We start from the raw sequence: 15641 nt of genomic DNA, 5'->3' as shown, positions 1-15641 counted from the left end.
ATGGTATGGTTCCGTCTTGGCTGACCGACCGACAGAAGGGCCGAAAGGAAGAACGAACAAGTTCTAGCGAGGCGACAGCGTCACAGGTAGGTTGGCTGACGACGGGCGCTCCACACCCTAGCCATAGCGAAGTGCGTGCTCGAGGCGCATACAGTCACGTTTTCGAGTGAATTTTTCGTCTAGCCAGTGAACTTATACCGTGCGCGCGGTATCAGTATCGCAAGCGCCAGGCAGCAGGCACCAGTTGCATGGTGTAGTTCATTAGGGTGCGGTGGAAAAGGTTGCCCTCTACATTTGAAATGTTGCAGATTCGGTCGATTTGTCGTTATAAATACGTATGTGAAATGTAATTCAATTTTTAACGCTAAGCGAGTCAGCAGCTGCTTGATGACTTATTACGAAATAGTTTGTGGTTTTAATTACGTGACAATAATCTTTCAATTGCGCTGTATGGGTGGCACTTTTCTTTCAATCATGGAAATGATCTATCTCTTTTTCGTAGCAATAATATACTAGATTTTTGGGGATGTATTTACTATCGTACACATGATTTTCATGTTATTTTGACGTAGCACTACGTCTTACGGCAAGTTTTGAGATAGGGTGTCATTCCAAAAAATCGAAAAATGCGAGCGTCACGAAAAATGATAGGTTTTGAGCGCTAATAGCTCAGCGGGTTTCCGTTCGATTTTCAATATTCTTACACCAATCGATTGGAAAATCTTCTACGCGTCCACACCAATAATTAAACCTATTGGTCTCAAGGCACGTGCTATTGAAAAATTGAAAATAATGAACCTAAATTTTACCAGAATTCTCGCTTCGTGATTGGTTGTTGGAAATGACGTCATCAAAGTGGAAATGCGTTTTCACACTTCGGCTTATAATTCAGTCAATTTTTAATAGATTTCCGAGATATTTATACCAATTGATCGGAAAATCGATTTGGAAAATATTGAAAATATAGATAACTATTGATTTTCAATGCGCGTCATTGGAAAATTGAATTATTTTCATTTTTTTTGCCTTCCCACGTCAGTGCTTCCCTAGCACGGATGACAGAAATATATATTATATAAGCTACGGGTTAAACTTCCTTATGATTGTATTTAATTTACGCTAGAATAGAATCCGATCGAAAATTATTGAGCTTCAGCTGTTGCTGCTTCCCCGGATAAGGCAACGAAGATAACCAAATTCACCAAGCGAGACGCCAACAAACCGAAGAATCCATCGAGTCATCCGCCAGTGAACGATATGGTTTTGGCTGCTATGCCTTTTGCTGCGCATCGTCAGTCGGTTAGCGGCTTTCGTTGGCGACACATCGGACAGGCAGCTTTCGAGTCACATCCGCGGCATAATTTTAAAGCTTATATTTGAAACACTGTTTGCCTTACGGTGCACATCGTCATCAGTTGGTCATGTTCATCGGCTCCTGAGGAAAGGAAAGTATGCTGAGCGTGTTGGAGCTGGAGCACTCGTCTCGCTGCCGTGATGGAATATCTGGCTGCTGAAGTTCTGGAATTGGCAGGAAATATGCTGCTCGCGACAACAAAACGACCAGAATTATGCCACGTCACTTGCAGTTGGCCACCTGGACTGGTATTTCATCGTGACTCATGACCATGCACGAACGGCTTCGTCGATCGCATAGCTGCTGAGGCTTTCCGGCTGGTCCGTTGCTACAAGCCGTGCCTGGTTAGCGGTTATCGGTACTCCGATTTACCGAAAAGAGAATTACGTTAGGTGCGTTAATGCAAGTTGATTGCAAGCTAGAGTTATGATAATCAAACAATCGTTCCTTTTAAAGATCACACAACGATAGAAGAGTTTATTATATTTTCTTGCCCAGTTAATACCATAATAACACAGGCAACGAGGGAAAAGTTGAACTTTTCGCCGTTGCGGACGACCAACAAATGACGGGGATAAATTTTCTGGTCACGGGCGACATTTTCTGCCACTTTCAAAACGTCTGCAGCTTATTAATGCTTTATTATCAGTGTTCTTCTTTTGTAAACTGCAGAAAAGTTTTCCGCAAATTTTTCAGCTTTTTGAAAACTCGCGCGTACCGTAGATTTAATCAATTCATGGAAATAAGTCCAAAATCGGTTGAAGATTGAACGTATACAATGTTACTGCTTGGATAAACGTTGCGTATGTACACTGAAACAAGAATCATGGTAATTGTTACCATATTAGAGGGTAAAATTGAGAGGACACACCAGTGAATCTTTGCAGAAAAGACTTCTGTTTAGCTTAAGCAGTGTTCTGGTCAAAATTACTATACCGATTTACGCGCTATTAGTTTCATTTGGCAGGTAATATAGCCGGATAGATCACTATTGAATGGTTTTCTGATTGGACGTTTAATTTAAAAGTTATGAGCAATCGAATACACCACACCAAAATTAACAATAATTTATAATGATTTTAACCAAGATAATTTACCTAATTTCAATTTTTTTAATATCAAACGAGAGGTTTTCACACTACGAATATATATGCAAAATTACATAAGAATTGGTTTTACCGGTCAAAAGATATTAACCCTCGAACACTCGCGCCAACTTTTATAACACGGTTACTTGCGCGCACAATAGCCCAAAACCAAAGAAAACGTGCGCACTAGAATTTTGACTAGGAAAACTTGGTTTTAAGTTTATCGAACCTTTGGAAGAGTTTCTTAAAATTGAAAGCTCTATCGTCTGGTAGAATTTGAATTTTGATTAATCCCCCCAAAAGTGAAATAAAAAAATTATTTTCCTTCAGGTGCAATACAACACATTGATGTGTTTTGCAAACTTTTAGAGCATATTATTACAAGAAATTTTACTGAAAACAGTAACCTTCTATCTCTTCAGTGAAGGTAGAAAAATCTTATTTATTGTATATGAATTTGTAAAATCAGTTTTTCTATTCTAACTCTTCTTGTAATTGTTGTATGACTTTTCCATGTATTACAAAGTTGTACAAATAATAAAAATACACAACTTTGCTTAATTTAGTATACCTCTATGTTTGCTTGTTTAGGAACTGTAGAACTTTAATTGTAAAAAATAACCTGATTTTGACCCCGAATTACTCTATTACCAACAGACGGATACATCTTAAACATTTTATATTTGCTGGTAGTTTTGCTGCATACAGACACCATTTTTCCATATGAAGAAACGAGAGAAAATTCCAGTTGGGGTCAATTGCGGTACACCTCACATGCTACTTGTTTCGTTTCTGTGATGTCGGTTTATGCTAATCTTGTTTCCTAACAATTTAAAGTATTAATGCATTGAATAATTCTGACATTTTGCTCATAACAAGTTTACTGAAGAATATACGTTAGTATATACGTAATATACGATTTGTAACTTTATAACAATAAGGCATTCAAAAACCTACACATGTTGTACAAAATACAACAGCGTGAGTAACCGAAGGTTAATAAAAATTGATGAAATTTATTCAAGAAAACTTTATTGTTGTGAATCAAATAGAATGGCATTACAAGAAATTATGCATAGCTTAAAAACTTATAAACTAGACCTTTACTACGCAATGTATATGTTAAAAAATAATATTTCATCTTACAACTTACTTTTACTTGCACTTACCCTCATTAGTAACAACTTACTCAGCTATTTCATGAGAAAAGGAACTATCAAAATTTATAAGTGCTTCTATTTGGTTCAAATTTTGTAAACTTATTCAATTTCCAAAAATTTCATGTAAACCAAACGTGTCGATTTCTATCTGAAATAGCAAGTATAACCGTATAACAAAGGTTCCTTTCACCACTAGGTGGATTAAATCAGGTTTTGTTTCAGAGTAGGTTGTATACATGAAGAATCGTGTTATTACATACATGGATACATCCTACTATCGCTACAAAGCGACTTACGTAGTCCTACGTCACCTATGCGATCGTGTCTTGGGCACAACCCCTCAGATTTTTTTTCGGTTCGCCAACCCCCTGGCGGATTTCCCTATACTATTCTGCAGCGAACTAAAGTTTTGGTGAACCCCAATTAGGGAAACGCTGTCCTAGAGCATGCAGATTATAGTTACTATATATATAGTTCGGCGGATAGAAAATCGGGAGCCAAATAAACGTCAAAAGCGGAGCTAAAAGCTTTTCAAAATCCAAAATGCAGGAGTAATGTTAAAAAAACACACTTTATTTTCATAGAACTAGTCATTTTCAACACCCGCCAGTGATTATTTTTTGTAAAAACCTGCACATTTCACCATAATTTCAAATTTAATTACATAAATCAGGGATGCCAATTCGCCTGGTTTTCTATCCGCCGAACTATATATATAGTAACTATAATGCAGATGAATTCATGTCAATAAAGGAAAGCTTTCTCGAGAAGGTTAAACAAGGAATACAACAACAGAAGGAAAATGTTCTGAACTTGAACCAATGCACTCAATCACGAAAAGGAAAATCGAATTCACAAGCAAGAGACCACGGTATAAGTTACCGCGATACGACACAGGAAAAAGAGGACCAAGAGAAAACAAACAATATCGAGAAGCATGTCGAAAATCCAAATACCTCAACACGAAAACGTAAAGCAATAGAAAACGAAACTGAAAATATCAGTTTACAACAACATCTCTAACTACGACAGAAGCAGCCAAGCAATTTTTAATGAAATTAGGGTAAAGAACCGGTTTTAAGCAATCTAAGCGTGTCACTGAATGTTTTACCTTATTACAAGCGATGGGTTGACTAAGTGGGGGATATTAGCATACCAATCTTCTTGCTATCTTTACTTCTTCAAGCTGTTATCATTGGAAGACACTATTGTTGTGCTAAACTTTTGATTTGCCGCTCTAAAAGTTGGAGCGGTGGAACTAATTTTGATCAGACCGAACATATTTTCACCCTCAAGGTGCTTTTTTAAGCAATCCTGAAATCTGAGTTTTTTTACGTCCCCGTAAAAAATTCCTTGAACTTTTCCCCCTATTCAGTAAGTTCGCGTTCCTATCCGCGACCTACTAATTGGCATCTGATGCGTAATCGGCATAGCGTATCGGCATAGATGCGTGAAATGCCATCTGTCTAAATTGTTTGTCGGGGCATACACTCACCGCACCGTTCGGCAAACAGTTTTCGTCGTCTCTTTTATTCTCTAGTGTTCTTATGGGAAACTGCGAGTTTGACGTCTCACTCGCTGTTCATAAGGATGGTGGGAGAACAAAAAAGGTAAACATAGCAGTACGCACGGTCCGACTCAGAACAGTGTTGTCAAAGCAAATAACATTGAAACACATCGTTGCTTCATTAAATCACTGAGAAAATCTTCGAAAATTATTGAAAAAGCGGTCTTTTCTGTTGTTTTTAATAAAAAAAAAACCGATTTAATCCACCTAGTGGTGAATGGAACCTTTGTTATACGGTCTTACTTGGTATTTGAGATAGAAATCGACACGTTTTCGGAATACAATTCATCTATTGCACTGAAACAAGAATCATGGTAATTGTTACCATATTAGAGGGTAAAATTAAGAGGACACACCAGTGAATTTTTGCAGAAAAGATTTCTGTTTAGCTTAAGCAGTGTTCTGGTCAAAATTACTATGTGTTGTTTTCGGCGTTACCCCGATACATGAGAAAAATAACAGAATCGTAGTCAAAATTACTAGACATGACCATGAAAGGTAGTAAAATTATCTGAGAACATATTACTTGTACAAGAATCATGGTAAATTTGAATAGCTTTTTCATGGTACTTACAAAAAGCATGCGTTTTCTGCAAAATTGTGCGAGATACCATGGTTTTTGTTTCAGAGTGGTTAACGTTGCGTAATGCGTTGGTTTACATAAAATTTTTGAAAATTGAATAAGTTTACAAATTTTGAACAAAATAGGAACACTTTTAAATTTTGATAGATCCTTTTTTCATGTAATTGCTGAGTAAGGATAAGTAAGTTGTTATTAATTTGAGTAAGTGCAAATAAAAATAAGTTGTAAGAGGAAATCTTATTCTTTAACATATACATTGCCTAGTAAAGGTCTAGTTTATAGGTTTTTGAACTATGCATAATTTCCTGTAATGCCATTCTATTTGATTCACATCAATAGAGTTTTCTTGAATAATTTTAATCAATTTTTATTAACCTTCGGTTACTCACGCTGTTGTATTTTGTACAACACGTGTAGGTTTTTCAACGCCATATTGTTATAAAGTTACAAATCGTTGTTTAACTAACGAATATTCTTCAATAAACTTATTCTGAGCAAAATGTCATAATTATTCAATGCATTAATAATTTAAATTGTTGGAAAAATAGATCAGCATAAACCGCCATCACAGAAACGAAACAATCAGCATGCGAGGTGTACCGCAATTGACCCCAAGTGGAATTTTCTCTCGTTTCTTCATATGGAAAAATGGAGTCTGTATGCAGCAAAACTAGCCAATGTAAAATGTTTAAAATGTATCCGTCTGCTGGTAGTCGAGTAATTCGTAGTCAAAATTAAGGTATTTTTTATAATCAAAGTTCTACAGTTCCTAAACAAGCAAACATAGAGGTATACTATATTCAGCAAAGTTGTGTATTTTTATCATTTGTACAATTTTGTAATACAAGAAAAAGTCATACAACAATTACAAAAAGAGTAAAAATATAAAAACTGAGTTTACAAATTCATATACAATAAATAAGATTTTTCTATCTTAGCTGTACAGATGGAAGGTTACTGTCTCTAGCAAAATTTCTTGTAATAATATGCTCTATAACTTTGCAGAACACATCAATGTGTTATATTGACACTGAAGAAAATTTTTTTTTTATTCACTTTTAGGGGGATTAATCAAAATTTAGATTCCACCAGACGATAGAGCTTTTAATTTCAAGAAACTATTTTAAAAGTTCGATAAACCTAAAACCAAGTTTTCCCAGTCAAACCTCTAGTGCGCACGTTTTCTTTGGTTTGGGGTTATAGTGCGCGCGAGTAACTGTGTTGCAAAAGTCGGCGCAAGTGTTCGAGGGTTAATATCTTTTGACCGGTACAACCAATTCTTATGAAATTTTGCATATATATTCGTAGTGTCAAAACCTCTCGTTTGATATTAAAATAATTGAAATTAGGTAAATTATCTTGGTTAAAATCATTATAAATTATTGTTAATTTTGGTGTGGTCTATACGGTTGCTCATAACTTTCAAATTAAACGTCCAATCAAAAAACCATTCAATAGTGATCTATTAGCATATATTATCTTTCAAATGAGACTAATAGCGCATAAATCGGTTTGGCCATCTCTAAGAAACAGGCGATAATTATTACCTTGTCAAAACAGGTTTTTTAAGCATTACTTTTAAACTACATGTTTGTTTTCAATTAAAAATTTCTGAATAATTTAGCTTTAATAAGGGCTTTCATTTGATACTAAGATCGTTGAAATCGGTCATGTAGTTCTAGAGAAACCCGTGTCACGTATTTTTCACATTTTTGTTTATAACTTTTAAACGAAACGTCGTGTCACGAAGCAACTCAATAGTGATCTACTAGACAATAATACCTTTCAAACAAAAGTAATAGCGAACGATTCGGTTCAGCCATCTCTGAGAAACAGGCGATAGAAAAAATCATTACATACATACACACACACACACACACACAGACATTGCTCAAATCGTCGAACCCTATCGATTGGTATATGTGACTTGGCCCTCCGGGCCTCGGATCAATTTCGTGTTTTTCGACCAATTTTTAAACCTTTGTTATAGTATAACAAAGGTAAAAATTAATTATGAACATACATTTCTCTTGAAAGTATTGAACCACGTTTTCACCATTGGAGGTTTCAGTTAATTTCAAACCTATAATTCTTATTTTCAGAACCGAAACAGTGTCTTGGCAACACGATAGTTTATCAGTTTTGCTGCAGCTGCTGCTACTGGTGAACAGGTTCCGCCAATTCAGAATTTGTTTTCAGTTTTGTTGTAAAATAATAAAACTTTCGGCTAGTGACAAAGCCTTAGATAATAAAAAAAAGAGAGTGAACGATATGGTATGTGACAATTGAGTGCTTGACTTTTAGAGTGGTTGTAATCAGTGCTGAAAAATGTGATGTATTCGTAAGTAGCGAGGTGGCGATTGCCTTTAGCAGATGAAAAATGTACGTTTTTGGACAACAATTTTTATTTCATCAAATTTCTTGTCGGAAACCCAGTAAATTGTGTTTGTGTGAATCAAATGTATGGTTAAGTGATTTGTGAAGATGATCCTATCAAAAGATTTTGAAAATATGAATAAAAAAGTGCATTTTCGGCTCATTTATTTTCAACTGATTAAAATAGGTGACACTGCTTAGCTCGTTCCTTACCCTACTACTGCACTAAACGTAAACAATGGCCCAGCTTATGCTGAGCTAATTAGCAAATTGAAGGATATGGCTGGAACACAACTAAAGGGAGCAGATGGCGGATATAAGACATGACAAAGTCTTAAGCCAAAAACGTCATACTGCAAAAAAAAAGTCTAAAAGTGTTTCATAAATATATTATTTTACTAGGTGTAAAAATCCGTACTGTTTTAGTATCAATCGTACAACCAACATTTGATTCTGTATCAACATTCTAATCGATCGTTAGGCAGGTGAATATCGTGAAAGCAGAAAAATAAAGTGATTTACTTACACCAACTGGCCGGTGTCCTGCCGAAGATTTCCCCTTCGTCCGGATTCCATAGGAACAGCTGGCAGTTCTGCCAGGCCGTTTTGTCGTTCGGTGTCCGGTAGTACTGCTGGAACTGATCGAATGGCTCTTCCACCTTCTTTGGCATTTTGGGTGATTTTCTGGCGTTCTGGCGTTCCAAGAAGGTTCTACCTTAATTTCACGTCTGCAGGGAGCGGGAAAAGGTGAAATAAGGGTTTCCATTTGCGGTCAGTGGACAAATTGGTGTGTCAGGAAATATTTTGTTTTGTGCGTTTAGTTTTGGACTTTCGCAACTAGCATGGTTGCATGACTGGCAGTTGGGCGGCGAAAGTGTGGAACGTGAAAGGAGAGCATATGAAATGCGTCGGTATGTGGCGAGTGGGTTAGTGGTATATTTCGAATTATTATGTGCACTAGCAACTGGGGCACGCACATGTTTTAGCAAAGGACGAGCCAGGCCGAGAATGGCTCTACTTGGAGAAGCGTTCGTTTAGCATCCGCAGGGTCGGGGCGGCGCCTTTGAGTCTCGAAGCTGTTTACGAGTTTGGAATTTTCTTCGCGTCGAGTTCCCGCTGGGGTCGCTAACGAAGTATTGTTTTTTGCATACATAACTAATTATGTATATTGAGCAATAATCCAGCCCAAGTGGGTCGACAAAAATGTAGCTACATGGAATAGTGTTGAAGAATTGGACGTGCATCTATGTGAGGTAATATTTTATAGTTATTGCTTTTTATTTTGAAGGAGACCGGACAAAGCATTTATTTTGATGAATGGTTACTAAAAATAACGCATTTAAATGTGGTTTATACAAACTAGTTATACTTATTGACACATTGGAAAGAAGACTAAACATTGAAAGGTTTTAGTCGGTGAGTTGGATTGCCCTGTCATCTTGGCTCAGTGCCATCCCAAGCTTTTCACGAAATAGAGAGTTTCTTTAACCGAACTTCAGGCGCAACGAATATGCCCAGAATGAACCCATTCGTGTTATGTATTGTTTGTTTAATGCTATGAACAATTATATTGATTTCTATGTTTTTTGTAGTAAGTAATTTACGTGTACACTAAATTTAGCAGTTTGTGAAGAAACTATGCTTACTATTTACCGATTACGTTACAAACTTTTGGATTGAGTTAAGACTTTAGAGCTCCACCATGCAGACTTTATAACAATAATTTCAAATAGGATTGGAGATTAAAGTCAAAATTTCGTTTAAATTCGAACTTGAATTTGATGTTTTATTTAAAACTGGACTCAAAATTGAACTGATACCACAATAAACTAATGGTCGTATTGCTTCAAAGGTCGTACGAAAAAATTAAACATAAACTGGAATTGAAATTAGACTTTAAATTGTATTTATAAATTGGAATTAAAATAGTCTTGAAGTAAAACTTCTAGTTGGACATAAATTGGAATTAAACTAAATTAGAAATTGGGCTTCAAATGAGCCATGAAGTTGTACTTGATATAGAACCTAAATTGTGCTTGAAATTGGATTTGATATTGCACATAAAATTGGGCTTTAATTTGCACTTAATGAATGAATTTGACATGAAGTTAGACATGAATTTGTATATTAAATTGGACTGGAGATCGGAGATGAAATTTGAATTATATAAGACTTGAAATTGGTCTTGAAATGGGACGTTTTCCGGTTTCCATTATCATTTAAAATTAGACATTAAATTGGAATTGGATTTGAAATCGGGGCTCAACTGGATTTGAAATTAAACTTGAAACTGGGTTTGAAATCAGAAATCATTGATTTGAACGGATTTAAATTTATACTTAAAATGGGACATTGGAATTGAATTGGAAATTGGAATTAAATTAGAGTCGAAATTGAACCTCAAATAGGATATTAAATTGGACACGAAATTTAATTTAATTTAACATTTAATTCGACTTGTGATTGTCTCTGATTGTAACGCTGGCATGTAATCTGTTGTGATCTGCCTAAACGTGTGATTTTGGCACTTATTATTGGAGATGACTTTCGATTCAATCAAGTTGTAATTGACTGACATAATTTTAAAGCTAAAGTTTACTGTAGCACAAATTCAATACAAAGTATAGACACATGAGCCGTTGAGTACTTTTATGCATTTACTTTTTTCAGAATTTCTCACGTTGATCAAAAACTCCAGAGTTTATCAAAATTTTCACCGGATAAACCGATGGCTGAAATGATAATATCTAGTATTTCACGTGGAATGTAATGTTCCTTATTTTTATGTTGCTGCTCATTTGATTTACGAACGCGAGTTCAAATATGTCAATCTAATTTTTTTTTTAATTTTTGCTTAAAGATAATTCTTAATCAATTGCTTTTAGTCGAAATTTAAACCTGAGCAGTGTAGTGAATACCAGTGACGAAGTTGAATGTAATGTAGGAATTATAAAACACCTTCACTCATTAACTTGAAGATCTGATGAAAACGATGAATGTGTATGTTAGCAGTGTTCAAACGCTAACTAATTCAGACGGCAACCATGTAAAGAATGCTTCGACGTGTGGCCAACATTCTAGTAAGGTCGAGTAACATTAGAAAAATAAGAGACGATTCTGTGTGCGACTTTCGAGAAGAACAGACGTGTGATTCTACATCTGGATACGACAAGCAGTTCCAAGCAATGAATGTTTATTGTAAGAGCAAAAATAAAGAATTTTCGACATTCCTAAAAAGTAGCATTTGGTTGGAAGTATTCCCTTGACGATTTTCCAGGTAATCGGGTGTGTCCCAAAAAACAATTTGAAGTCATTAATTAACATGGCTATTGAATAAGTGCTTAACACAAGCGTTGGTAGCTGAATAACACTTGTGTTGAAAAACTTGCTGGTTAAAAGTTCCATACATCAAAACTAGCGCTTTTTCCACATTCTGTGTATTTTTTTAAGCAATGTTTGTGATAAGGTTAACAGTCTCTCGGTAGTTTGAGGATAAGCCGCTTCTTTTAAATTAGAAGCTGTTTGTCAATATCTAACTCATTATTGAATAACAAACTCCAATGACGTCCCAAGGAACAAACCAGCAGTACTTAAAAGACTAGATGTGAAAAAACTGCTGTGTTGTAGCATCCGGCGCTGAATAAATGAAATTGCTGATGTACATGTTGTAACGGGTGACAACTAAAATTTTGGAATTTTTTTCTCAAGCTGTCAAAAAAGACAAAGATGCATGAAGAAGATCTGATTTACCGAAATTAAAGATACATTATCCATTGTTGAAAATAAATTAATGTACATTTGAAAACGGTCCGTAATCAACTGTTCGGCGAAGCTTTCGTTTGACGTCGAAACAGGAGCGTTGTACGGCCGTCATGTCAACTTTGCGAATGCATTTCTTGATTCTACCTATCAACTGTTTGCAATTCGTGGCTCTCCAGTTATTTTTGTACACCAAGGAACTCAAAATCCTGAAGAAATCTTCAATTGGGCGCACTGAGACTGATTTTTTGGGTCGTGGTTTTCAGGTAAAAATGGGATATTCATAAACTATTGTGTTTTTTGGCGTAATGCGATGATGCTCTATCCGGTCAAAACACTTATTGTCCATCTGCATGATGTTTTTGTAGAAACGGGATCAAAATTTTCTTCAAACATTCATCTGGTGCATCTTAATTGATAGCCAAACCAGAGGGCTTGTTGTTGAAGAAACGAGAAAGAGAACGATGTCCTTCTGCGTCCATAATTTTAGCTGGTCTTCCACTACCCTGCTAGCGAATAGTTGTTAGGCATCGTAGAATATGGTAAACAGTCGAAGCCGCAACATATTTGCTTTTTAAATGTTGTACCGTCTACTTTTTGCCGAGATTTCTGTTGCAGTTCGTAGAAGTGTACAACGCGTTCTCGAAGTGCTTCTGGTTTCGACGCCATTTTTAGGCAAGCATAAACAAAACAAAAAATATTAACAAAAAGAGGAGGGAGATAGCTAAACCATACATACTCTCATTTCTCTCTGAGCTCGTTTGTTGTTGAGCATAAGGGCCACGAAAAAATTCCAAAATTTGAGTTGCCACCCGTTATAAAAGTCATACTCGAACAAATGTTGTGCAGATGCATCAGGCATCAGCAGGACCGCTAAGTGCAGGTGTAGAATACCGGTTGGATAGAGGCAACCAAGGAAACTAATTGGAATAAAAGTAAAATAAGAATGAAATGAACGTTGCGCAAACATATCAGAAGTATTACTGCCAATAAGTGTGGAATAACAGTGGAATAAGTGTGGATTGAACGTTGCGCAAGTGACTCAGCAGCATTACAGTAAGTGTGGAATACGAGTAGGATAAGAGTCCGCTGCCTCACCTAATTACTGAGAGCAAGTGTGAAATAAGAGTGGAATAAAAGTTGCGCAAACATATCAGCAGTATTGCTAAAAGGAATTGTGGAATATGAATCGAATAATGGTCGTACAGTTGAAAGACATAGCCTTCATCTATCGACCAATGGTAACGGTTTGAGGATCATAAATTTTGCCGCGGCCAGAGGAATGGCCATCTGTAGCACCTACTTTCCACGTTTGAATATTCGAAAACACACCTGGAGGCATCCAAATGGAGACTCTAGCTCTCAGATCATGTATTTATTGACGGTCGACACTTTTCGGATGTTATCGATGTACGGTCTTTTCGGGGACCAAATATCGGCTCTGACCACTATCTCGTAGTGAGTAAGATTCGCGCAAGGCTGTCGAATACTGCGAAAGTTCACACTGAGAGAACGCTGCGTTTGAACATCCAGCGGTTAACGGCAGACGTCATAGCTAGTGGAGTACGCCAGGAAGCTTGATAAACGAATCGCAGAACAGCAGGTACAAGGAGAAGATATAAATGGGCTGTGGAGGAACATCCATAGTGCCATCGAAACAGCTGCGAGAGAGGTGGTAGGCACGACGCATGGAAGACAGCGTAATAGCTGGTTTGATGCCGAATGCCAGAGAGTGACAGATGAAAAGAACCAGGCCGGGAGTCGCATGCTCACTGCGGCAATGCGTCAAAGCAGAGAGAGGTACAGAGAGACTAGAGCTGCAGAAAAAAGAATCCATCGTCTAGAGAAACGCGAGTACGAGGAGCACGGCAACCTGCTTACCGACAAAACAGCGGAAGCAGCCAGGTGGAAGGAGCACTTCCAGAATGGAAGTTGTTGAATGGAGAGGTAAATGCGAAGATCAGCAGGGACAAGACAGGAATTGTAAGCGATGGTCAAGCTGTGGAGCCACCAACACAGGAGGAGGTTAAAGCAATCAGTGAGCTGAAAAACGGTAAGGCTGCTGGGAAGGACGGTATCCCGGCTGAACTTCTAAAAGCGGGGAGCGAACGGTTGTACGAAGCAATCCACCGGATCATTGTCAGGATCTGGGAGGAAAAACAAATGCCAGAACAGTGATAGGATGGAAACATTGCCCCATTTTCAAAAAGGGACATCGACTGGAGTGTAAAAGCTATCGAGGAATTACATTGGTCAATTCTGCCTACAAGGTGCTTTCCCGTATCCTGTTCTGCAGACTGATACCGTTAGCGGAGTCCTTCGTCGGCGAGTACCAAGCTGGTTTTCGCTCCACGACGGATCAGATGTTTACCCTGCGTCAGTTGCTAGACAAGTTCCGGGAGTACAACTTGAAGACACGCCATCTGTTTGTGGGCTTTAAAGCGGCGTACGATTCAGTTAAACGAAATGAGCTGTGTCAGATAATGCTAGAACATGGTTTTCCGACGAAACTAGTTACGCTGATTCGTGCGACGCTGGATGGATCCAAATCATGCGTTAGAATAGCGGGTGAGAGCTCAGCTGCTTTCGTGACGTTGGATGGACTGAAGCAAGGGGATGCACTCTCTAACCTGCTATTAAGCATTGCCTTGGAAGGTGCATTACGAAGGGCAAACGTGGAACGGAATGGAACTATCATCACGAAATCTCACATGCTTCTTGGTTTTGCAGATAACGTCGATATCATCGGAATCAACCGTAGAGCAGTGGAAGAGGCCTTCAGGCCTTTTAAAAGGGAAGCGGCGAGATTGGGACTTACCATTAACCCTTAACCCAAGCAGCAAACTTTTCGCACTTATGGTTGCAGAAACTTATTTATGACTGAAATCAGTCATAAATCGGTTGCCACAACAGGTTTTAAACAAGTGTGCTTGTAGGGAAATGCGCAATGTTGTTTTAAATCAACATAGTGAAAAACATCCCAAAAGTAAATTATGTTTACCGCCTATAGATAAGTAAGTTTTCTTTTTAAATGAATTTTTTCAGCGTGCGCATTTAAGGGTTAACACCGCCAAAACGAACTACATGGTTGCTGGTAGGGAACGTGGGAGTCCAAGTGGTGTTGGTGCCGAGGTGGAGTTAGATGGGGAACGATATGATGTAGTGGAGGAATTTATATACCTTGGTACACTCGTGACGTGACAACGATGTAAGCCGCGAAGTGAAACGACGAGTTGTTTCGCACAAACCAAGCGCTCTACAGAACACTAATCCTCCCGGTGGCCCTTTAGGGACACGAATCATGGACGCTGATCGACGAGTGCTTGGGGTTTTTGAGCGTAAAATTCTGCGATCTATACTTGGTGGCAAAATGAAAAATGGAGTGTGGCGTAGACGCATGAATCACGAGCTGTACCAAGTATACACATATGCTGATATAGTGAAGGTAGTGCAATGTGGCAGGCTGCAGTGGGCTGGACACGTGGCCAGAATGCCCGATGAAAGACTAGCCAAAACTATTTTCAGTAGAGAACCAGGAAGAGGCCGTAGACACCGAGGCAGACCCCGCACCCGGTGGGTATGTGCTGTCGAAGACGATGCACGTTCAGCTGGTGTTCGTGGGGATTGGAGAATGGGCAGCCCAGGACCGACGGTACTGGAGGACCATAATTCGTTCGGCGCAGGACCAGTAGCGGACCGTTGCCACTACAGTAAGTAAGTAATGGTCGTACAAACGTATCAGCTGCACCACTAT

The sequence above is a fragment of the Sabethes cyaneus genome, chromosome 3, assembly GCF_943734655.1.
Source record: "Sabethes cyaneus chromosome 3, idSabCyanKW18_F2, whole genome shotgun sequence".
Classification (NCBI taxonomy): domain Eukaryota; kingdom Metazoa; phylum Arthropoda; class Insecta; order Diptera; family Culicidae; genus Sabethes; species Sabethes cyaneus.
This window is presented reverse-complemented; position numbering follows the sequence as displayed.